Below are 12367 nucleotides of genomic sequence, written 5' to 3' on the forward strand. Positions count from 1 at the left end.
AGCCCCTCCCACACTCCAAGTCCTTTAGCTCAAGATCAGAGACTGAACCCCAGCCCTCTGCCCTCAGCCTGATAAAAGTGAGTGAGGTTGGGGGAGGGAGGGAGGATGGATGGAGTGAGCAGGGGTGGGACCTTGGAGAAGGGGTGGGAAGGAGGCAGGGCAATGGTGTTTAGGTTTGAGGTGGATCCTGGATTGCATTTAAATTCAAAAAGTGATCTTGTGCTTAAAAAGGTTGGAGACCCCTGCAATAAAGTTAAAAAGACAGTGTTTGAGATTAAATCACAGTGGGTCTCACTGCTGAGAACAGCATGTAGGCTAGGTCTAGACTACACTCCTCTTTCAAAAGAGGAATATATATTAGGCGAATCAAAAGTGCAAATAAAGCATGGATTTAAATATCCCACACTTCATTTGCATATTTGCATCTGAGCGCTTTTTTGAAAAAGGGTTTTTCAAAAGTGAACACACAGTCTAGATGTAGTTCTTTAAGGGGGGAAAACCCCTTTTTCAAAAGAAGCCTTACTCCTGAAAAAATGAGGCGTACTGGTTCTTTCAAAAAGGTTTTTTTTTTGTTTTGTTTGTTTTTTGAAAGAACCGCATCTAGACTGCGCTTTCACTTTTGAAAAACCCTTTTTCAAAAAAGCGCTCAGACGCAAATATGCAAATGAATTACGGGATATTTAAATCTGCACTTCATTTGTACTTTTGATTCCTCTTTCGAAAGAGGAATGTAGTTTAGACGTGCCCGTAGTGAACAAGGAAGGATCCCCTGGAAAAGCAGGAATATTCTTGTGATTAAGGTGTCAAGATAGGACTCCGGAGATCGGGATTCTGTTCTGCCTCTACTACATTCCATAGTCAGATATCTAGTCTTCAGTTGCACCTCAGTAAAACTGGGACAATCACTCTCAAACTTGACAGGGGTTGCATTGTGCTGAGCATTTACCCTCCTAAGGAGCCTGGAAAGAAATGCCTTGTTCAGCTCAGACTTTGGACCATGTACAGTAGATAGAGCATAGTGCCACACTGAAAAAGAGGATACAGAGAAACACTCAACAGCTGCTGTGTTCACTGAGCACCATCTATCCTGTGCACTGAATGAAGCAGGAAAAATGTGATCATCTAATAAAGGACCATTTGTAAAGCATACACACAATGAGATATCAAAGGTGTCCAGATGGCTCTTATTTTACTATTTCCTGACTGAGCGTGTCACTTTGCATTTTCTATACCAAAATAATCCATTAGAGCATTAAAATGGCACACAGTTTCAATGTAACACCAGGTAAAATAAAAACTAAGTTTGTATTAAAATGAGTGATATATTTACTTGAAAAAGCAAAGCAGATGCACTTTAATACACTGTAGAATACGGTTTTCATTTCATGGCACATAAGCTTCTTATACACCAATATTTGTGTGCAGTGGCAAAATAATTACATCCAGCCTTCTGATACCATTGTCAATGAGCAGAGTACTCGTACAAGTCTGAGGACTATCAATAACCAGAAGCAGTCTCATGTTGTCTTTAGTTCACTTATTTAAAAAGTTAGACCTTTGTTATGAAACAGAAAGTATTGTATGAACTTAATAATAACTCTATAGGTCTAAATTAATATTAATGGTTCTGGACTAAGTCTTTAATCAACTTAGACAGCAGATGCTGTTTCAACGTTTTCCCTGGGTCAAATAGCTATAACAGCTAACCAACTAAGCTTAACCACAAACACTTACTAAGCTGTGACTTGCTAAGTTGTGAAATCACTTCCTTTAAAAAAAAACTCCATCTTTTTTTCTTCTATTGTATGTGCTTAACACCTATAGATCTGTACTAAATACACAGTAGATCAAGATGTACTGTTTTATATAGCATAGAGTATATTGTTATTAAACAAATCTAAAAGATTTAATAAACTATGCACCAAATTTTCATAATATCCAAAGGCACTCTAACAAATCCCTTAACTTGATGAAACTCCACTGTCTTGGTAACTCGATCATAAAATATTAAAACAGTTTGGACCATGCCAGCTATTTCAATAAGAAATATACGGATATACAATATAAAATTCTTCGTTATTTTGTATGTTAATATAAAACAAAAGTATAAATATAAGAGGCTATATTTTCAAATGTTCACATTGAGAAGCCAATGTGAAGTATACATCTTTAAGGCAAATCAATCAAAAAGTTTGCAGGCCTGACCAGTTCTCCGACTGGTAGTTGAAGGGAGAGTATCAGATTAGGTAGCAGGATTGCTTATCACAGAAGCATAGGGAATATGCAGTACTGGTGCAGACTTGTGTCCACCTATTTTGTAGTATTTCACTTCAGGTTGAACCTCTCTACTATCTGGTGTGGGATGATTTTAGTTAGCCAGATGTCCACTTATCATAGGTGTGGCCAAGTTTCCTGTGGTCCAAAAAAGTTTGTTTATAGCCACCCATCCTGGCTCTCTGTGTTCTGTGCTATTATTGTGCTCTAATTTACCCCCAAGAACCCAGTAAGCAGTGGAAGTGTTGGTAATGTTGCTAGACAATACTGGCTTCCTGCAATTCAGCAAATTCTCTGGTTTGGCACTGGTCAGATCCCAAGGTTGGAGGTGAACTAAAGAGGTTCACCTGTAATTGTTATATCCTAATGGACATGTACCAAGAAAATCAGTCAATGACTTGATATTGTAGCATGATGAATTACATGCAGTCCCTGGGTTACGTACAAGATAGGAACTGTAGGTTTGTTCTTAAGTTGAATTTGTATGTAAGTCGGAACTGGTACATATTGTAGGGGAAACTCTAGCCAAACATTTCTCCAGAGCTCAGTTTTATTCTCCCACACCTCGCTTTCCTCAGTCCTTTATTCTCAAGCTGAGGTGTCTGCTGAGAAAAGCCACTCCGCGTCTCCCTGGTCTGCTGGGGGGGAGGGCGCGCTAGCTTCCCGTCTCCCTGGTCTGCTGGGGGGAAGCAGCTAGTGCGGGGTTGCCTCACCCTGTTTGTAAGTAGGGATCCGATGTAAGTCGGATCCATGTAACCCGGGGACTGCCTGTACTAAACAAAGAGAACTATTCAGAAGTTTGAACAGACTTCACAAAACGAGGAAAAAAGCACAGCATTGGGAAAAAGCTCGCCAAAGGATCATATTGTAAAGCAACGGTGGGGAACCTATTTGGGTTGGGGCCACTGGCCCACAGGAAAGAAACCAAAACAGTCAGGGGCTGCACACAAGTGAGAAGCAAAAAAACACATGACCCCTGACTGAGAAGCAGAAAGACTCTGCCTGTATTCCCCTCATACACCAAAGCCTAGGGGGACCAGGCCAGTAGACTTTATGTACTGGAGCACCATTGTGGGCTCCCCAATACGGGAGGGAGCCCCAAGCCTCAGGGGCTGGATCCAGGCAAGCTGGGGGCTGCATCCAGTCCCCGGGGCCACGGTTGTAAAGGGAACCATGGACAGTAATTCGCAAAAGGGTTACTAACTGGAGGTAAGCTAGTTTAAGTTCAAGGTATGGTCCAAATAGTAGATGATACAGTTTCATCTGGAAATTTCTAAGAAAGAGGCAGTGTCATTGGATGACGAAAAGGGACACCATTTCTATTCTGGTTGGACATTTCAAATCTTTGCCAAAAACAAGGTCACTTTCTGACTGGCCCACGTCAGAAGAACCAACAAGTTGCACCACCCAGCAAAACATGTAGACTCCTATCAGGATTAGAAAGATGGAGTGGGACCATTGTTGCCTGTCCAGTCAGATCACCTCCTACTTGGTAACAACTGAAACCTTATCACTGACAAGCACCCTATTAGCAGTATTAAAAAGTCCTATGTTCAAGACAACGGCACAGTCTAGAAGTGGAAGTACAGCTGCTAACACCTTGAGTGAAGCACCTCAGTGAAATCTCTCACAAAACCAGCCACTGTAACTATGGAACTGTTAGAGAATCCACTTCTGTGCTTATTCCAACTTATAGAAAAATGACTTTGTATGTATTGTCTACTCAAAAGCATATACCCAAGTTAAAACCCTCCAATACATCTGAAGTGTACACATCTGTCACCAATAAGCTTAGTTCTAGTTGTCTAGAAATTATGCTAAATCAATAAATAACTGAGAGTGTTGAGACTGGAGAAACTCACTAATTTAACCAGGCCTAGCATAGTCTGTTAGAGAAAATTATGCTTCCTGGCTGGACCTCACGGTAAAGCTAGTTAAAAGATCTGGAGCCTATCAAAGAGTTCAGCATATGAAAAAACGCATTATTGTGGTCAGGAGAACTGACCACTCTTTATACAAAAAGAGAAAGAATCTTTCTATTGGCTTGTAAGCCAACGTTTGTATTTAAACCTTTGGTTAGCATGGCAGCTGCCTAAGAACACAGCACTGATGAAACCCCAGATTTTTATTTTGACTGTATGCTAATTTTCTGCTTGTTAGGTTTTAGATGTAATGAGCAATAGCCAAGATTTGCTACTTATACATGCACAGACTATGAGCATTATCTAGATAATGTAATTTGAACTGAATTGACTTCATCTCAGTACAGTAACTTGTCTACATTTCTTAATTCTACTGTAGAATTGGTTTATTGAACCAGACACACTCATAAGATTTTTCATAATTCCATTGGCACAAGTTTGACAGGAAATAAACAACAATCTCTGTTTAAGGATCAATAGTTCCATGTAGATTCCAAAAATCACCAGTCCAGACTAGTATAGATCTAGGGTAAAAAATTGGCATTTGTAACAAGATCGTGATAAGATCTTGAATTATGCAAACTGATCTATGATCTCTTAAAATACACAAACAGCCTAGAAAGAGTTCAGTTGTTGCCATTGTGAACACTATGCTCTAGCCACCTTTGTTTTACCTTTTGTAATTTTTTTTTTTTTGCATTCAGAGCTATTTTGGCTAATAAAATACATTATAATGGGTCTCCACTCTATACTTTAGGTAGGAAATACAGAACCAAAGTCATGTAAGAAACCTGGTAGAGATTAATTACTTTATTTAACAATGTATGTTTTCTAACTTCCATCTACACACATATATAGGCCTGTGCCAAAAATGAAGGCAGGTCCAAACAACTCCAAGCTGTGGAAATACTCTGGTAAAGATCACCTGCTTTTCTGAAATTTCAGGGGAAGCATTATGCAGTAGTGCCCAGCCAAAATAGCAAATAAAACTTGGGAAAGGGGTGTTCATCAGGATAGATTCCACCCATGCTTTGGGATTCTTTACATAAGAACATAAGAACGGCCGTACTGGGTCAGACCAAAGGTCCATCTAGCCCAGTATCCTGGCTGCTGACAGTGGCCAGCACCAGGTGCCCCAGAGAGGGTGGACCGAAGACAATGATCGAGCGATTTGTCTCCTGCCATCCCTCTCCAGCCTCTGACAAACAGAGGCCAAGGACACCATTTTATCCCCTGGCTAATAGCCTTTTATGGACCTAACCTCCATGAAATTATCTAGCTTCTCATTAAACTCTATTATAGTCCTAGTCTTCACAGCCTCCTCTGGCAAGGAGTTCCACAGGTTGACTACACGCTGTGTGAAGAAGAACTTTATTTTATTAGTTTTAAACCTGCTCCCCATTAATTTCATTTGGTGTTCTCTAGTTCTTCTATTATGGGAACTAATAAATAATATTTCTTTATCCGCCCTCTCCACACCACTCATGATTTTATAGACCTCTATCATATCCCCCTTTAGTCTCCTCTTTTCTAAACTGAAAAGTCCCAGTCGCTTTAACCGCTCTTCATATGGGACCTGCCCCATAAACCCCTAAACGTTTTAGTTGCCCTTTTCTGAACCCTTTCCAAGGCCAAAATATCTTTTTTGAGGTGTTCAATGATGTGGGCATAACATAGTTTTATACAGTGGCAGTAAGATATTCTGGGTCTTATTTTCTATCCCTTTCTTAATAATTCCTAGCATCCTATTTGCCTTTTTGACTGCCACTTTCATACCCAAAACTCAAGTTTGAAACAGAAACAGATGTGCACAGACTCCTGTGCACTAAATCCAGTCCATTTCATAGGACTGAAATAATTAATAAGGTACTTTTAAAGTCCTCTGGGGACAAGGGCTATATGTAAATAGGAGACAACAGCATTATTATTTTGGTATTTTGTTTAAAATCATCTCAACCAAATAGCAGTAGGATCTTTATGTTGAAAGATTTTTTAACAACAGCATAGGCAAAAACAGGTAGCATGAAAACCTGGGCATGATATAGAAAGTTTCCTTAACAAAATATATCAAGCCAAACCCTAAACTCCCTAGTCAGTTTGTTTTCTGTGCTGAGTCAAACTCACATGAACTTCAGGGGGATTTTCCTGCAGAAGAAACAAACATGGAGATCCTTTTCCCTAATCAAATTCACATTGAACTTCATCTGAGTTTATCTGACTAAGAACTGAAAACAAATTAAGTTGCTCAGGAATTAGCCCATTAAAAATAAGCTGCAACCTTACTAGCTCTTAAAAAATTTCTTAGAAACTGTTGTAATTGTAAAAACCACAATTATAAAAGAAACATTCAAAGGAAAAGTACAAGATACATAATAAAATAGCACTGACCTAATTTTGTTCCGTGGGTTGCAGTATAGTCTAAAGGAAAAGAGCTGGCTTTTACTTGGTAGAAGAACACTAGTAACTAATTTTCATTAAACCAGAGTTTGCCTCACCTGGGAAGCTTTATAGGGGATTAGAGATGCTCTCAGCTGGGGTTAACACCGTACTGTGGAAGAAAGAAAGATTTTTTTCACTTTGTGTGATTTTGTTTTTTAATTCATGGAAGATGAAGCTCCCCTTTATGTATATGTGTGAATTGTTGGGGGGTATGGTTAATACATTTGCCTTAAAACTGGACTGTGTGCTAGGCATTCAGTCAGCCCTTTTAGGTCAGGTGAAAGGTTGGAGAGCAATGCTGACCACTATAAAACTTCTCTGAACATACCTGGGGGTAGAAAATCAGAATGGCATGAAAGGTGATTACTGGAGAGATGTTCTTGCATAACTGTTGGAATGAGTAGAGAATATAAATTTGCCTTTAATTTTGAATAACACAATTATGTTGTATTTAAACTGAGATGTTAGGGTAACTAGTGACAGTAATGTAATTTGTGGTGATCTAACATTCAGTGAGTGAGCACAATTAATGCAGCCGTGAGGAAGTGGAATGGGGGAAAGAACTATTCAGGATTATATAAATAAAAACAGGTATTCTGCTACTTTGACTGCAGCTTTTCTTGCTACACCTTCTCTCACTCTGCTATTTAGTATACAAACTGCTTTTCTTTTGAATGCTACTATAGGTTAGCTTTGTTCTACCACTGAATGGGTTCTTGGGTATGGTGCTATGGATGAATTTATCCCACTATATTTGTTGTACCTTCAAGCATTCTCTAGCAGAGCTTTATGATTTACACATTAATGGCAATAGAATCCTATTCCTCTTACTGTCCCTTGAGTACATTAAGTAGGAATGGTGACAGAACAGAGTCCTGCAGAACCTGGCAGAAAGAGCAATAGGGACTAGTATGTGATTATGCAGCTCCTCCAGCTGAAAGGAGAGAAGAAAACCATGTGTTTGGCTGCCAACTCACAGCAACTTCAAGGGGGCCAGATTTTCATGCACCGAAAGATGCAGATTGGTGTTTAGTGGGACTTGGAAAAGCACATAAGCAGGTTAGGCACCTAAGTCTCCTTTTACCTAAATACATTTGAAAATCTGGACCTTGGAGAACTCTGGACACTCAAGTGGATCCATCCGTGGTAGAGTACCTATCCGCAAAAGAAGTCCACGCTCCCCTATGTTCTTGAGGGTAGGGGAGGCCTGACCTCAACGAGTGCCATTATCCATGGCAAGGATATATTTCTTGCTCTCTCCAATCTCATACCGAAAGGGGGTCCAGGTCCTTCTCATCTGTAAGTGTTGAGCTAGCTACCACCTTGGGGTGGGCAAACATTTTTGCAGGGGTGCTATGTCACGAATTGTGGATAGTGGTTGTGGGCTGGCTCCACCCTTTGAAAGGGTGGGGCCTGAGGCAGGACCTTGGGCAGAAGGGGCCCTTTTAGGAGCCATGTGCCCCTGGAAGAGGAAGGAGTTTTCATGTGCTTCCCCTGTTAGCAGACTAATCAGGACCTGGGATTAGGGGAACATGTGAAGTCTCTGGCCCCCCACTCCTGCCCTACAGGGGGCACACAGCACCTAGGGGGAACCACCAACATTTTGAACAGGTGTTGTGTGCCCCTGGAGGAAGGAGGAGACTTTGCATGCTTTCCCAGGTCTCGATGGGCCAGGGGGCACAGCAGGATGGCTATGGGCTGCATCCAGCCTGTGGGACATATCTTGCCCACCCTTGGCTTATCCCATGGTTGTCATGGAGGCCATGAGATCCTGTATTAAACTATGGCTACGTCTACACTGGCGTGATTTTCCAGAAATGCTTTTAACGGAAAAGTTTTCTGTTAAAAGCATTTTTGGAAAAATCGCGTGTAGATTGGCAGGATGCTTTTCTGCAAAAGCACTTTTTTCGCCATTTTCGCCATCGGGGCTTTTTTGTGGAAAACAGTACTATGCTGTCTACACTGGCCCTTTTGCGCAAAAGTCTTTTGGAAAAAGACTTTTGCCCGGACGGGAGCAGCATAGTATTTCCAGAAAAGCACTGATGATTTGACAAGAGCTCGTCAGTGCTTTTCCGGAAATTCAAGCAGCCAGTGTAGACAGCTGGCAAGTTTTTCCGCAAAATCACATGATTTTGCGGAAAAACTTGCCAGTCGAGACACAGCCTTCGGGTATCGAAGTCACTTGTGGAGCCCACATGTTAGCCAAAAGGGGAAATCTGGGGTACCGTGGTACAGCACATACACTATTGCCATCATTGCAACTCCTGCTAGGACAAACACACACTAGGGAGAGATGCTTGGAAGAATCACACTTAGAGCAGGAAACTTCTTGCATGTGAGGCCACATATCAATTGCATGGCCTCCCTATGCTTATGCTGAAATGTATCCATCACCAGAGACAGTAGCACTGCAAGATGGGCCGCAGAATCAACCAGTGCCATTCAGGCAATACAAACTATGGCAGACGCCAGCCCCTAGGTTTCCATAGCAGCACTGACTTTATTGAGAGTTACCACTTCACGCAGTAATACGGGGTGAAACTGTATTCTATGGTTTTGCCGTTCTACAAAATATTTTTGAACATGTGAGCTTAGGAGCTATAATAAGGCAGCAGCCACAAAACCATTATCAAGACAGTCTGGCTGAGTGAGCAAACTGTATCTTCATTTTCAGGCTTCCCTTTAGCAGCAGCCTGGGTCAAATGTCAGCCATCCTGTCAGTGCTGGTAACTTACAGAAAGGGCTTGTGGCAAGCTCATTTCCTGTGCAGCGTTTTACAGGGAGCTGAACTGACACATCTATCCATCCATCCTTGCCTGCCTGCTGCTGTTTTTCTGGGTTATTCTGGAGATGGAAGACAATAGTCAAAGAACAAAAAGCTGACCTCCTGGGGGCAGTTCACAGAGGTAATGGAAAGTTGGGATACATTACTTGTATATAAACACAGATGCATTCTGTGTGTACAGGAATTGGGGGAATTTCCCAAGCAGGGGGTCATATTTTGATTGTGATAACTAAAAACCTGTCAGGGCAAAAGGCAAGTGTGTTTACAGGCCATCATCCTCAGTGTTGGGATCATGAATATTTCTCTCTGGTCCCACACCATCCTGGGTTTGGAATGATTTTAGTTAACCAGGTATGCACTGATCATGGGTGTTGCCAAGTTTCCTGCAGTCCCATAAAGTTTGTTTACAGTAACGAGTCGTAGCTCTCAGCATTCTGTGCTGTTATTTAGCTCTGATTTACCCGTAAATGTCTTCTAAGAGCCCAGTAAGCAGTGGAAGTGTTGGTAATACTGCTAGACAAAATTGATCTCCCATGGTTCAGCAAATTCTCTGGTTCAGCACCGGTTAGGTCCCAAGGGTGCCAGACTAGAGGGCTATATCTACACTACAAGCCTCTAGTGGAAGAGCAAATGCAAATGAGTGCTCATTTGCATATGTCACACTCTCATTTGCATTTCCTCTTCCCTTCCCTTTTGCGCAAGAGGTTTTTGTGCAAAAAAAGTGCGATGTAGGAAGAACGGCTCCTGCACAAAAGGGAGGCTTTGCGCAAAAAGGCGCTGTCTACACGGAGTTTTTTTGCACAAAAACCTCTTGCGCAAAAGAGAAAGAGGAAATGCAAATGAGAGTGCGACATATACAAATGAGTGCTCCATTTGCATTTGCTCTTCCGCAAGAGCCTCGTTGTGTAGATGTAGCCAAGAGGTGCAACCTCTATTTTAAAATGTAGGCCAAATTGTGCCTACTGTCTGCGCAGAAGGGACAAAAACGTTGTGATTGCAGGTGAAGAGGAAACAGAGTGAAAGAAGGAAGTGCTGTCACCACACTGTCATCCTTTCACCTTCCAACCTAGCACAAAAGTCTTTTACACCCACACCCTATGACTCCACACTTGCAGATCTCTGCACCCTTTGGAGTCTCACTGCAGACAGTGGGGTTCTGCATGGTGCAGGGGTTCATCCATGTGCCATTTCATGCAGGATCAGGGCCAAAGTAAAATTGCAGGGATGCATCTCCAAAGCAGTCACTGAGGAGTCCCTGCCAGAGACCATGCTGCCCAGAAGCTAAGGGCAGCTGGCCAGCAGTATTGAGGCACATGGCTCTCAAGCAGATGACTGGTCTCTTGCAGATCTCCACTGACATTCTTTCATGTGAACTGCTTGGCCATTCTTTGGCATGGACGTAGGGCAAACTTCTATTCTTCTGGAAGAATGAAAAAGACTCACAGAACTGATGCTCCCTTGTGGGGCACGGATCCACAATGGGGGTGATCTGCCCTGTGTCTAGCCAGGCATGAGCCCTCAGAAAAACCTAAATGGTGCCACCTCCTCAGCCCTAGCAACAGCATAGTACAGCTAACTGTCATTCAGCCCCTTGGGTGGAAAGTCACCCTGCCTTCACATGGATGAAGTCAGTGGTAAGCAGGGGCAATGCATGAAGGGAGGACACGAAGGGTCACATGCCCACCAAACAACATGCGGGGAAGGGGCCAACAGCCAGCGGGCAGACTCCTGCTTTGGCCCCTATGTTTTGGGGTGAACCAGAGAGGAGACATGTCAGGGGGTGGCCATGTGGCTGGTGCCCCTTGTGCGTTTCTCCCCAGCAGTCACCATTGCTGGTAAATTTTTGCATTGGATAAAATTGGGGGATTTGTCAGAAATTACAGAAACCACCAAATGGTGGGTGTTATCCGCCGTACCTAGGTAATGTGAAGGTGACAAGGAATGCTGGAATCTTTTCCCTTAGCTTCCTAATTTCATATTTTCAGGGTTTAAATGCTGTCCCTGAACAGGGATAGATTTAAGCATCTGCTTTAGGGCTTTCTCAAATTGCCACTAGCATCAGGATAGGAGATCAGGCCCATAAGTCCTTTCACAGGAAGATGAGGCTCTGGGGCATCATTCTCCAATCTTTGGTCATATAGAAAGTCCCATTCACTTCAGAGTGACTATGTACATCAGTGTTGCAGGATCTGTCCTACATACAGCAGGGCTGGTAAAGCAGCTCAAATAAAACAAGGACTGCCTTTCAGAGCATTGAAGGAGCTCTCAAAAATGTAAAGTGCATGCTTATGTCTCAGAAGCTACCCAAATCTTGGCCCAGAACACTAACCAATTTTTAAATATTCACTTTACCCCATGCCCTCCCTTTTCTATGTCTTCACTTCCTCATCTCGTCTGGCTCAGAAGTGGAAAGCATTGAATATGGAGAGCAATTTTCCCTGTAAACTGAGTGTGAAGGTGGCCACCCAGGAGAAATTCAGTTGATCAGCCAAGCAGCCACAGTGGACAGCATGTGTTTCTACTGGTGGTACCTTGGTGCTTATAACAAAATTCATTCTGCACATGGAGGACAAAACAGTTAGAGGGAACCGTGATGGAGAGGCTGTTCTCCCAGCTAATTTCTTGGCCAAAGGGGTTTGGATAAGGAGCTTAGTTTTTGGTTGCTCACTGTAACCAAAATAAGCGTGGAGCTTCTCCTGCATATAAGAAAATGGTAACCTAAAGCAGAGCTACACACAGAATCTGAGAGAGCGCTAGCTTTAACCCTTGTCCAAGTCAGCCTTTTATGGGCATATTCAGATAAACAGAACCACACCAATGCTAGTATTTATTCTGGTTATATTTATTCAGGCGCAACATTTCTGCCATAAATAAATACTGTGGAGCTTGTCTCCACTGACCCACAATTCAGACTCCAGGGGTCTGAACAGCAATGCGCACTGAAATG

This window comes from Pelodiscus sinensis, chromosome 3 (genome assembly GCF_052426305.1).
Source record: "Pelodiscus sinensis isolate ZL-2025 chromosome 3, ASM5242630v1, whole genome shotgun sequence".
Lineage (NCBI taxonomy): Eukaryota > Metazoa > Chordata > Testudines > Trionychidae > Pelodiscus > Pelodiscus sinensis.